This window comes from Heterodontus francisci, chromosome 21 (assembly GCF_036365525.1).
Source record: "Heterodontus francisci isolate sHetFra1 chromosome 21, sHetFra1.hap1, whole genome shotgun sequence".
Lineage (NCBI taxonomy): Eukaryota > Metazoa > Chordata > Chondrichthyes > Heterodontiformes > Heterodontidae > Heterodontus > Heterodontus francisci.
This window is the reverse complement of record NC_090391.1, coordinates 77,637,751-77,651,389: the sequence shown is the minus strand read 5'-3', so window position 1 is coordinate 77,651,389 and position 13,639 is coordinate 77,637,751.

Below are 13,639 nucleotides of genomic sequence, written 5' to 3'. Positions count from 1 at the left end.
AACCTCGTCTGGATTTTATTTCATAAATGTTTTCAATGATTGCAAACGAGACAGCTCACGACTTGAGTGTAGCAAGTTACTAGATTAATGTGCTTCCACCCCAATAATTTGCTTCTGTTTGAACAGGCGTTCAATGTATTAGCTTGTTATGAATGTTGTGATAGGTCATTTAATTTCGTGTGTGTCTGATGCAGGTTCAGAGGTCTGGCTATTGAACTGAGTTTACTATTGGTGCTAACGCATCTTCTTGCAGGATTTACTGTGAATGAATAAACGTATTGTCACTAAAATTCATTATAAAATGAAATGTTTTTAGTTATGTTGTATCAATTTTCAGTATTGGTATCATGGGATTCTTTATTTACCTCAAGATTATGAAGTGGCAATGAATCATGGTCAGTCCGACTAATACTGACATGGACAGATGCAAGTGCATCTTTTGCCTCTTATTGGTTCACTCACCAACTGCCGCAGACCCAGTCTAAATGGTTTGCTCGGCCATTTCAGAGGTCATTTAAGAATCAACCACTTTGTTGTGCGTCTGAGGTCACATGTCGGCCAGATCAGGTAAGGACAGCAGATTTCCTTCCCTAATGGGCATTAATGAACCAGATGTGTTTTTAACCACAATCAGCAATAGTTTCATGGCATGAAAACAGGATATGCTGGACATACTCAGCAGGTCTGTATGCATCTGTGGAGAGAGAAGCAGAGTTCAAGTTTTAGGTCAGTAACCATTGATCAGAACTAGTCTGATGGCCATCATTAAACTTGCTTTGTTTAAAATTCCAGTTCTATCAATTTAACACAAATTACACTTTTAAATCACGTGGGATTCGAACCCATGTACCCAAACCAATACCTGGGTCTTTGGGTTAATAGGTCAATGACAATACCACAACACCATCACCCCCCAAGTTCCATGAGGTGTAGCATCCATGTCCTAACTCTGCACGGTTGAACTACAAGAACATCAGTTTAGATTATTCTGAGGTCTGCCTGGATGAGGCCTTCGCTCCTGTTTATTCCATGTTTTGAATATGAAACGAGTAATATAGGGAAATGGGTGATGACTTGGACGATGATAAGAAACATCAAAATATTCCACACAGGTTTAAAACACTGACACTGACAGAGCATCATTGTAAAAAGCGAGTGATGAACAGAAATTTCAATTAGGATGGCAGAGATGAGCCTGATCGGAAAATCAGAGTTGAGAAACAGAGCAGAGAGCGCTAAGTCCAGAGATAAACTGTTATGAAAGAGACTGCAAGTAAATGTTAAATAGAGGGGGAAGACAAGCGAGATCAAAGGAAATAGAGATTCATATTCCGTGGTGACATGACTACCTAGAACTGTACTCCAGAGAGAATGTTGTCACGGAGACGGCCCTCAATGCAGCCCAGCCACTACCAGTCATGGATGAGCTGGACATACAGCCAACCAGATCCGTACTCAGTGATGCCATTGATTCTCTGGCCAGCGGAAAAGCCCCAGGAAAAGACAGCATTACCGTGAACAACAGATGCCCCTCTACATTGTTTTCATTGATCTCACCAAAGCCTTTGACCTCGTCAGCAGACTTGGTCTCTTCAGACTACTAGAAAAGATTGGATGGCCACCAAAGCTACTAATTATCATCACCTCATTCCATGACAATATATGAAAGGCACAATTCAACATGGTGGCTCCTCATCAGACCCCTTTCCTATCCTGAGTGGCGTGAAACAGGGCTGTGTTCTCGCACCCACTCTTTTTGGGATTTTCTTCTCCTTGCTGCTTTCACATGCGTTCAAGTCCTCTGAAGAAGGAATTTTCCTCCACACAAGATCAGGTGGCAGGTTGTTCAACCTTGCCCGCCTAAGAACGAAGTCCAAAGTACGGAAAGTCCTCATCAGGGAACTCCTCTTTGCTGGCGATGCTGCTTTAACATCTCACTCTGAATAATGTCTGCAGAGTCTCATTGACAGGTTTGCAGCTGCATGCAACGAATGTGGCCTAACCATCAGCCTCAAGAAAACGGACATCATGGGGCAGGACGTCAGAAATGCTCCATCCATCAATATTGGCGACCACGCTCTGGAAGTGGTTCAAGAGTTCACCTACCTAGGCTCAACTATCACCAATAACCGGTCTCTCGATGCAGAAATCAACAAGCGCATGGGAAAGGCTTCCACTGCTATGTCCAGACTGGCCAAGTGAATGTGGGAAAATGGCGCACTGACACGGAACACAAAGGTCCGAGTTTATCAGGCCTGTGTTCTCAGTACCTTGCTCGATGGCAGCGAGGCCTGGCCAACGTATGTCAGCCGAGAGCGACGTCTCAATTCATTCCATCTTCGCTGCCTCCGGAGAATCCTTGGTATCAGGTGGCAGGACCGTATCACCAACACAGAAGTCCTCGAGGCGGCCATCATCCCCAGATTATACACACTACTGAGTCAGCAGCGCTTGAGATGGCTTGGCCATGTGAGCCGCATGGAAGATGGCAGGATCCCCAAAGACACATTGTGCAGCGAGCTCGCCACTGGTATCAGACCTATCGGCCGTCCATGTCTCCGCTTTAAAGACGTCTGCAAACGCGACATGAGTCCTGCGTCATGGGAGTCAGTTGCCAGCGTTCGCCAAAGCTGGCGGGCAGCCATAAAGACGGGGCTAAAGTGTGGCGAGTCGAAGACACTTAGCAGTTGGCAGGAAAAAAGACAGAGGCACAAGGGGAGAGCCAACTGTGCAACAGCCCCGACAAACAAATTTCTCTGCAGCACCTGTGAAAGAGCCTGTTACTCTAGAATTGGCCTTTATAGTCACTCCAGGCGCTGCTTCACAAACCACTGACCACCTCCAGGCGCTGATCCATTGTCTCTCGAGATAAGGAGGCGAAAGAAGGTGAATAATTCGCAAAAAAATGATATAGTAGAAATTCCACGGCAATTAAACATGCGAAATGTTGCTATCAGATTTTGCACTTGGTCCCCGATCCTCAACCCGTATTGGTGAATGCTCCTTTTCTTTATTTTATGCCACATACAGAAATATAAGGCAAATAAAATGATAGAATTGGATCAGTTAAGTAGGGCTGGCATTGAATTAATAGGATACTGTATGTTATGAAGCTGTGACTGTTAAATATAATACTGAATGAAGCGGATTATATTGATCTGTATTAATACCGTTTTGACTGAATGTGTTGCGTACATTTATTGAACGGATTATTTTCCCAAGGAGCTTTTCAGAGATCTCAGTAACAAGAGAAATTAGCCATGGAATGTAATCATTCCCTTTATGTTATTTGGATTTAAAGCTGATATCCTTTAACAAACGATGGTTGTCCGGCCCTCCGGTCAAAGGCAGTGGAAAAGCGTGCATTAAAAGAGTGTCTTTAAGATACAAAGGCGCTTATGAAGAACAATATCAACAAAAACATGTATGGCACAGAACTACAGATGCAGCATCAAGACGGGTGACAAAAAGATTTGCTGAAGAATTAGGTTATATGGATCATCTTAAAAGGAATTGAAAGAGAGAGAAAGGCAGAGAGGCAGAGAGATGTAAGGAGAGAACTCCAGAGTTTAGGCTTAAGACAGACGAAAGGAATGCCACAATTGATGGAGAAATACAGATCAGGGTTGAACTAGCCGTGCCTTTGCGAAGATGTTCCAGGACAATTCAGGCATCTACCTGGCAATGTGGAAGATTCTCCAACTGTGTGCTATACACAAAAAGCAAGGCAGATCAGATCCGGCCAATTACAGGTGTATCAGAGGTGTCAGCGTCAGTGCTATCAACTGGCACTGGCTCATCAACAACCTACTGACCGATGCTCAGATTGGGTTCCCACAGGTGAGGTCCCAGAGGACTGGAGAATAGCCAATGTTGTTCCTTTGTTTAAGAAGGGTGGTGAGGATAATCCAGGAAACTATAAGCCGGTGAGCCGAACATCAGTGGTAGGGAAACTATGAGAGAGAATTCTTCGGGACAGGATTTGCTCCCATTTGGAAACAAACGAACATATTAGCGAGAGACAGCATGGTTTTGTGATGGGGAGGTCGTGTCTTACTAATTTGATTGAGTTTTCTGAGAAAGTGACGAAGATGATTGATGAGGGAAGGGCGGTGGATGTTGTCTATATGGACTTTAGTAAAGCCTTTGACAGGGTCCCGCATGGCAGACTGGTGCAAAAGGTGAAGTCACACGGGATCAGAGGCGAGCTGGCAAGATGGATACAGAATTGGCTCAGTCACAGAAGACAGAGGGTAACAGTGGACGGGTGTTTTTCTGAATGGAGGGATGTGACTAGTGGTGTTCCGCAGGGATCAGTGCTGGGACCTTTGCTGTTTGTAGTATATATAAATGATTTGGAGGAAAATGTAGCTGGTCTGATTAGTAAGTTTGCGGACAACACAAAGGTTGGTGGAGTTGCGGATAATGATGAGGATTGTCAGAGGATACAGCAGGATATAGATCGGTTGGAGACATGGGCGGAGAAATGGCAGATGGAGTTTAATCCGGACAAATGTGAGGTAATGCATTTTGGAAGGTCGAATGCTGGTGGGAGGTATACAGTAAATGGCAGAACCCTTAGGAGTATTGATAGGCAGAGAGATCTGGGCGTACAGTTCCACAGGTCACTGAAAGTGGCAACGCAGGTGGATAAGGTAGTCAAGAAGACATACGGCATGCTTGCCTTCATCGGTCGGGGCATAGAGTATAAAAATTGGCAAGTCATGTTGCAGCTGTCCAGAACCTTAGTTAGGCCACACTTAGAATATTGCGTGCAATTCTGGTCGCCCCATTACCAGAAGGACGTGGAGGCTTTTGAGAGGGCACAGAGGAGGTTTACCAGGATGTTGCCTGGTCTGGAGGGCATTAGCTGTGAGGAGAGGTTGGATAAACTCGGATTGTTTTCACTGGAACGACGGAGGTGGAGGGGCGACATGCTGGAGGTTTACAAAGTTATGAGCGGCATGGACAGAGTGGATAGTCAGAAGCTTTTTCCCAGGGTAAAAGAGTCAGTTACTAAGGGACATAGGTTTAAGGTGCTAGGGGCAAAGTTTAGAGGGGATGTGCGAGGCAAGTGTTTTTACACAGAGGGTGGTGAGTGCCTGGAACTTGCTGCCAGAGGAGGTGGTGGAAGCAGATACGATAGCGACGTTTAAGAGACATCTTGACAAATATATGAATGGGAAGGGAATAGAGGGATATGGGCCCCGGAAGTGCAGAAGGTGTTAGTTTAGGGAGGCATCAAGATCGGCGCAGGCTTGGAGGGCCGAATGGCCTGTTCCTGTGCTGTACTGTTCTTTGTTGTTTTGTTGTTGGAACTAAAGCTTCACATCTCATTATAACCTTCCTCTAAACATGGACAAGAAAGCTGAATTGCGGAGATGAGATTAGAGCGACTGCCATTCAAATAGACTCGTCTACATGGACTCCATACCAAGACATTTTGTTTGACTTTTAACTGTCCTGTGAGTTGCCTAGCAAGCCATTGAGTTGTGCAAAACGACTGCACAATTGTTGTAAAGATTCTTCTTCTTCTTTGGCCTACTTGTTTCGGGAGACAATGTGTACACACCTGGAGTGGTTTGTGGAGCAGCGCCTGGCGTGGCTATCAAGGCCAATTGGAGAGTGACCGACTCTTCCACAGGTACTACAGATCAAATTGGTTGTTGGGGCTGTTACACAGTTGGCTCTCCCCTTGTGCTTCTATCTTTTTTCCTGCCAAATGCTAAGTCTCTTCGACTCGCCACTCTTTAGCCCTGCCTTTATGGCTGCCCGCCAGCTCGGCGATCACTGGCAACTGACTCCCACGACCTGTGATCAATGTCGCAGGACTTCATGTCGCGTTTGCAGACGTCTTTAAAGCTGAGAAATGGACGGCCGGTTGGTCTGATGCCAGTGATGAGCTGGACAAAAACAACTGACATCGACCGAGTAATTGGAAACGGCAATGGCAACACCAACCCTGTCGAGACTGAAAAGTTCTCCTCACTAACTTTGGCTTATGCCAACATTGGGAGAGCTGTCCCACAGATAGGGCGTCACAGTGGCACAGTGGTTAGCACTGCAGCCTCACAGCTCCAGGGACACGGGTTCGATTCTGGGCACTGCCTGTGTGGAGTTTGCAAGTTCTCCCTGTGTCTGCGTGGGTTTTCTCCGGGTGCTCCGGTTTCCTCCCACAGCCAAAGACTTGCAGGTGATAGGTAGATTGGCCATTATAAATTGCCACTAGTATAGGTAGGTGGTAGGAAAATATAGGAACAGGTGGGGATGTTTGGTAGGAATATAGGATTAGTATAAATGGGTGGTTGATGGTCGGCACAGACTCGGTGGGCCGAAGGGCCTTTTTCAGTGCTGCATCTCTAATCTAATCTAATCTAATCAGATTAGTCAATCAACAGCCTGACATAATCATACTCACGGAAATATACCACCAAAGAAATGAACCAATCACCGCTACCTCTATTCGTGGGTATGTCTTGTACCACCGGCAGGGCAGACTTTCTGGAGTTGGGGGCACAAGTGCCTACAGTGTAGAGTGATTTGTCATGGGAGTCATAGACATTGACTCTGGATCCCATGAAGTCTCACGTCATCCAGTCAAACATGGGCAAGATAACTTCCTGCTGATTACCATCGACTGCCTTACCTCAGACAATGAATCAGTATTCCTCTATGTTGAACACGACCTGGATGAAATAATGAAGGTGGCAAGGGCACAGAATGCACTTTGTGTGGGGGACTTCAATGTTCATCACCAAGTGCGGCTCAGTCGCTACTGACAGTGCTGGCCGAGAACTGAAGGACGTATCTGCCAGACTTGGCCTTTGGCAGGAGTTGAGCGAAACAACAAGAGGCAAAAAGCCTACCAGACCTTGTTCTCACCAATCTATCGGTTATTGATGCATCTCTGTGACAGTATTGGTAGGAGCGACCACCTCACCGGTCTTGTGGGGACAAAGTCCCGTATTCATACGGAGGATTCCTTCCATCGTGCTGTCTTCACTTCCAATGTGCTTAATGGAATACATTCTGAACAGATCTGTAAGCTCAAAATTGGGACTCCATGAAGCTTTGTGGACTATCAGCAGCAGAATTGAATTTATCCAGAATCTGTAACATCATGATCCGGTATATCTCTCACTGTACCATTGCGATCAACCCTCATACAATGAAGAGTGCAGGCGGGCATTCGAGGAGCAACACCAGGCATACCTCAAAATGAGGATGCAAACTGGTGAAGCTAATACACAGGACTACTTGCGTGCCAAACAGCGTAAACAGCATGCAATAGACAGAGCTAGGTGATCCCATAGACAACGGATCAGATCTAAGCTCTGTAGTCCAGCCACATTCATTCGGGAATGATGGTGACCAAGTAAGCAACTAATGGGAAGAAGTGCTCCTCGAAAATCCCACTCCTCATCTCAATGATGGACAAAACCAGCAGGTCGGCTAAAAAACACAAGGCTGAAGATTTCAATCAACTTTATCCAGGCATCTTGCCTCCTCCTGAGGTACCCAGCATCAGAGATGCCAGACTTCAGCCAATTCGAATCACTCCACGTAATATAAAAATGATAAAGACACTGTATTTGAGAATAGCTATTGCTCTAACAAAATCCCGACTGTAATTTTGAAGCCTGATGCTGGAGAACTAGCTACACTCATAGCCAAGCTATTGCACGAGAGCTACATTGTTCGCATCTACCCAACAATGTGGAAAATCTACCTGATATTTCCAGTCCAAAAAATCAGAGCAAACCGAATCTGGCAAATTATCACCATCAGTCCAAAGAACAAAGAACAAAGAATATTACAGCACAGGAACAGGCCCTTCGGCCCTCCAAGCCTGCGCTGATTCAGATCCTCTACCTAAATACGTCGCCTATTTTCTAAGGGTCTGTATCTCTTTGCTTCCTGCCCATTCATGTATCTGTCTTGATACATCTTAAAAGACGCTATCGTGTTCGCATCTAATACCTCCGCTGGCAATGCGTTCCAGGCACCCACCATCCTCTGCGTAAAGAACTTTCCACGCATCTCCCCCCTAAACTTTAACCCTCTCACTTTGAACTCGTGACCCCTAGTATTTGAATCCCCCACTCTAGGAAAAAGCTTCTTGCTATCCACCCTGTCTATACCTCTCATGATTCTGTGCACCTCAATCAGGACCCCCTCAACCTCCGCTTTCCAATGAAAATAATCCTAATCTGCTCAACCTCTCTTCATAACTAGCGCCCTCCATACCAGGCAACATCCTGGTAAACCTCCTCTGCACCCTCTCCAAAGCATCCACTTCCTTTTGGTAATGTGGCGACCAGAACTGCACGCAGTATTCCAAATGTGGCCGAACCAAAGTCCTATACAACTGCAACATGACCTGCCAACTCTTGTACTCAATACCCCGTCCGATGAAGGAAAGCATGCCGTATGCCTTCTTGACCACTCTATTTACCTGCGTTGCCACCTTCAGGGAACAATGGACCTGAACACCCAAATCTCTCTGTTCATTAATTTTCCCCAGGACATTTCCATTTACTGTACAGTTCACTCTTGAATTGGATCTTCCAAAATGCATCACCACGCATTTGCCCTGTGAACTCCATCTGCCATTTCTCTGCCCAACTCTCCAATCTATCTATGTTCTGCTGTATTCTCTGACAGTCCCCTTCACTATCTGCTACTCCACCAATCTTAATGTCGTCTGCAAACTTGCTAATCAGACCACCTATACTTTCCTCCAAATCATTTATGTATATCACAAACAACAGTGGTCCCAGCACGGATCCCTGTGGAACACCACTGGTCACACGTCTCCATTTTGAGAAACTCCCTTCCACTGCTACTCTCTGTCTCCTGTTGCCCAGCCAGTCCTTTATCCATCTAGCTAGTACACCCTGGATCCCATGCGCCTTCATTTTCTCCATCAGCCTGCCATGGGGAACCTTATCAAACGCCTTACTGAAGTCCATGTATATGACATCTGCAGCCCTTCCCTCATCAATCAACTTTGTCATTTCCTCAAATAATTCTATTAAGTTGCTAAGACATGACCTTCCCTGCACAAAACCATGTTGCCTATCACTGATAAGCCCATTTTCTTCCAAATGGGAATAGATCCTATCCCTCAGTATCTTCTCCAGCAGCTTTCCTGCCACTGACGTCAGGCTCACCGGTCTATAATTACTTGGATTATCCCTGCTACCCTTCTTTTACACGGGGACAACATTAGCAATTCTCCAGTCCTCCGGGACCTCACCCGTGTTTAAGGATGCTGCAAAGATATCTGTTAAGGCCCCAGCTATTTCCTCTCTCACTTCCCTCAGCAACCTGGGATAGATCCCATCCGGACCTGGGGACTTGTCCACCTTAATACCTTTTGGAATACCCAACACTTCATCCCTCCTTATGCCGACTTGACCTAGAGTAATCAAACATCTTTCCCTAACCTCAACATCCGTCATGTCCCTCTCCTCGGTGAATACCGATGCAAAGTACTCGTTTAGAATCGCACCCATTTTCTCTGACTCCACGCATAACTTTCCTCCGTTGTCCATGAGCGGGCCAATCCTATCTCTAGTTACCCTCTTGCTCCTTATATATGAATAAAAGACTTTGGGATTTTCCTTAACCCTGTTTGCTAAAGATATTTCATGACTCCTTTTCGCCCTCTTAATTCCTCGTTTCAGATTGGTCCTACATTCCCGATATTCTTCCAAAGCTTCGTCTTTCTTCAGCCGCCTAGACCTTATGTATGCTTCCTTTTTCCTCTTAGCTAGTCTCACAATTTCACCTGTCATCCATGGTTCCCTAATCTTGCCATTTCTATCCCTCATTTTCACAGGAACATGACTCTCCTGCACGCTAATCAAGCTCTCTTTAAAAGCCTCCCACATATTGAACGTGGATTTACCTTCAAACAGCTGCTCCCAATCTACATTCCCCAGCTCCTGCCGAATTTTGGTGGAGTTGGCCTTCCCCCAATTTAGCACTGTTCCTTTAGGACCACTCTTGGCTTTGTAAATGAGTATTCTAAAACTTACGGAATTGTGATCACTATTCCCAAAGTATTCCCCTACTGAAACTTCAACCACCTGGCCGGTCACATTCCCCAACACATGGTCCAGTATGGCCCCTTCCCGAGTTAGACTATTTACATACTGCTCCAGAAAACCCTCCTGGATGCTCCTTACAAATTCTGCTCCATCTAGACCTCTAACACTAAGTGAATCCCAGTCTATGTTGGGAAAATTAAAATCTCCTATGACCACCACCCTGTTGCTCCTACATCTTTCCATAATCTGTTTACATATTTGTACCTCTATCTCACGCTCGCTGTTGGGAGGCCTGTAGTAAAGCCCCAACATTGTTACCGCACCCTTCCTATTTCTGAGTTCTGCCCATATTGCCTCACTGTTCGAGTCCTCCATAGTGCCCTCCTTCAGCACAGCTGTGATATCCTCTTTGACCAGTAATGCAACTCCTCCACCCCTTTTACCTCCCTCTCTATCCCGCCTGAAGCATAGATATCCTGGGATATTTAGTTGCCAATCATGCCCTTCCCTTATCCAAGTCTCAGTAATAGCAATAACATCATTCTCCCAGGTACTAATCCAAGCCCTAAGTTCATCTGCCTTACCTACTACACTTCTTGCATTAAAACAAATGCACCTCAGACCACCAGTCCCTTTGCTTTCATCATCTTCTCCCGGCCTACTCTTTCCCTTAGTCACGCTGACTTCATTATCTAGTTCCTTACAGGCTTTTGTTACTACCTCCTTACTGTCCGCTGATCGCCTCATTTGGTTCCCTACCCCCTGCCACATTAGTTTAAACCCTCCCCAACAGCGTTAGCAAAAGCACCCCCAAGGACATTGGTTCCAGTCCGGCCCAGGGGTAGACCGTCCAATTTGTAATATTCCCACCTCCCCCAGAACCGGTCCCAATGTCCCAAAAATCTGAACCCCTCCCTCCTGCACCATCTCTCAAGCCACGCATTCATCCTAACTATTCTTTCATTTCTGCTCTCACTATCACGTGGCACTGGTAGCAATCCTGAGATTACTACCTCTGAGGTCCTAATTTTTAACTTGGCTCCTAACTCCCTCAATTCAGCTTGCAGGACCTCTTCCCGTTTTTTACCTATATCATTGGTGCCTATGTGCACAACAACAACTGGCTGTGCACCCTCCCCCTTCAGAATGTTCTGCAGCTGATCTGAGACATCCCTGACCCGTTATCCTAGGAGGCAACATACCATTCGGGAGTCTCGTTTTTGACCACAGAACCGCCTATATACTCCCCTTACAATCGAATCCCCTATGACTATAGCCCGTCCACTCTTTTTCCCGCCCTTCTGAACAGCAGAGCCAGCCAGGGTGCCATGAACCTGGCTGCTGCTGCCTTCCCCTGGTGAGCCATCTCCCTCAACAGTATCCAAAACGGTATACCTGTTCTGGAGGGAGATGAGCGCAGGGGACACCTGCGCTGCCTTCCTGCTCTTTCTCTGCCTTTTGGTCACCCGTTCCCTTTCTCCCTCAGCAATCCTAATCTGCGATGTGACCAATTCGCTAAACGTGCTATCCACGACATCCTCAGCATCGCGGATGCTCCAAAGTGAGTCCATCCGCAGCTCGAGAGCCGTCATGCGGTCTAACAAGAGCTGCAGCTGGCCACACTTCCTGCACGTGAAGGAATCAGGGACATCAACCGTGTCCCTGAGCTCCCACATTGAGCAAGAGGAGCATAACACGGGTCTGTGATCTCCTGCCATTTTTAATCTTAAGCTTAACTTAGTCTGAAACTTAGAAAAAATGAAAAAGGAACGAAAAGTTTTTACCAATCACACAATAAAAAAAAAGTAGAAAAAGCCTTACCTTATCTGCACACCACCGAGTCCTATTTCTTTGGTTAGAGAAGGAGGGCGGGTGGGAGACACTACCCGTGTAGTTTCTCGGGTTCAGAAAAGGCCCAAATATATAGGGTTTTATTTACGCAGCAACCCCTTGGTCCGCCGAAAACAAAAGGGAATTAAGTTTAAGCTGAAACTGACCTTCCCAGCTGCTCACTCGCTCGCACTCTCTGCTCCCGAATAAGCTGCCGCAGTAAAGTGATGGAAAATGCTTTTGAAAATACATTCAACCGGCACTGAAACAAAATAACCTGTTCACTGCCGATCAATTTGCATTCCACAAGCACCGCTCGGCTCCTGACTTCATTGTAGACTTGGTCCAAATATGGACAAAAGAGGTTAACTCGAGAGATGAGGTGAGACTGAATGCCCTTGATATCAAGGCATTTGACCAAATGCGCTTTGAAGGAAGCCAGGCAAGATTGTAGTCAGTGAGAATCATGGGGAAATTCTCCACTGGTTGGAGTTATACCTAGTACAGAGGTTATTGTTGTTGAAGGTCAATTATATCAGTCCCAGGACATTACTGCAGGAATTCTTCAAGATAATGTCAAAGTCCCAACCATCTTCAGTTGTTTCATCAATGACCTTCGCTCAACCATAAATCAGAAGTGCTGCTGTTCACTGATGGTAGTGTGATATTCAGGACCACTCACAACTGCTTTGTTCCTGAAGCAGTTCGCACTCAGATGCAACAAGACCTAGCCAACATTCAGGCTTGGGCTGCGAAGTGACAAGTAACATTCTCGCCAGACAGGTTTAAGGCGACGGATCTCTCAACAGAAGAGAATCTAGCCATTTCTTCTTGACATTCAACGGCATTACCATCGCTGAATCCGGTGAAAGAATATTAATTTCTTGAAAAAATATCCGCCAGGTCCTATTGGCTGACGATCTCTGGAAATCCTAACTGTTAATGAATGTATAGTCTAATTTTGACAGTTGTACCTTCAACTGTATCCATGCTTCAGAATGTACCCCAAAGCTTCTGAGTTTCCCTCTCTTTCTTTCAGACATTCATATATCCCATCTCTTGTTCCAAGGTTTTTAACAGAAGTATAAATCATTTCTTCTTTGGCTATGTATCTATTTCTGACTTGCTGTACTTATGTAGCATTCGATATTTAATTTGTTAAAATTGTAATATAAATAACAGAAATATTATTATCTTTTGCCGTCCTCCGCAATATTATTCTCACAATTGTTTTACATTCATTCAGACAAATACATCTCCTTTTCCTGCTATTTCGTCCGTCTGAAATCCAATCATTTACCACGATTTGTGCCACTTGTGATATATTCTTGTTTATTTTGCCTGGATAGGTTCAGCTCCGACCATCTCCTTTTGACATTCACCGGCATTACCATTGGTAAATCCCCCACCAGTGACATCCTGGGGTTTGGCATTGACCTGAGACATAGCTGCACCAGCCACATAAATGCTATGACTGCCTGTAAGAGGCTGGGAATTCTGTATCAATAACGCACCTCGCCAAATCCTTCCAACTGTTACGTCACGAGTACGATGTAACAATCTCCAATTTCCTAGATACCTTCTGCTCCAAAAACAAACCAGCAACACAAGACCATCCAAGACAAAGCATCCCATCTACCACCTTAAACATTCACTCCCTCCACTACCAGTGCACAGTAGCAGCAGTGTGTACTATCTACAAGATGCCATGCAGGAAGTCACCAAGGCTCCATCGACAGCGCCTTCCAAACCCA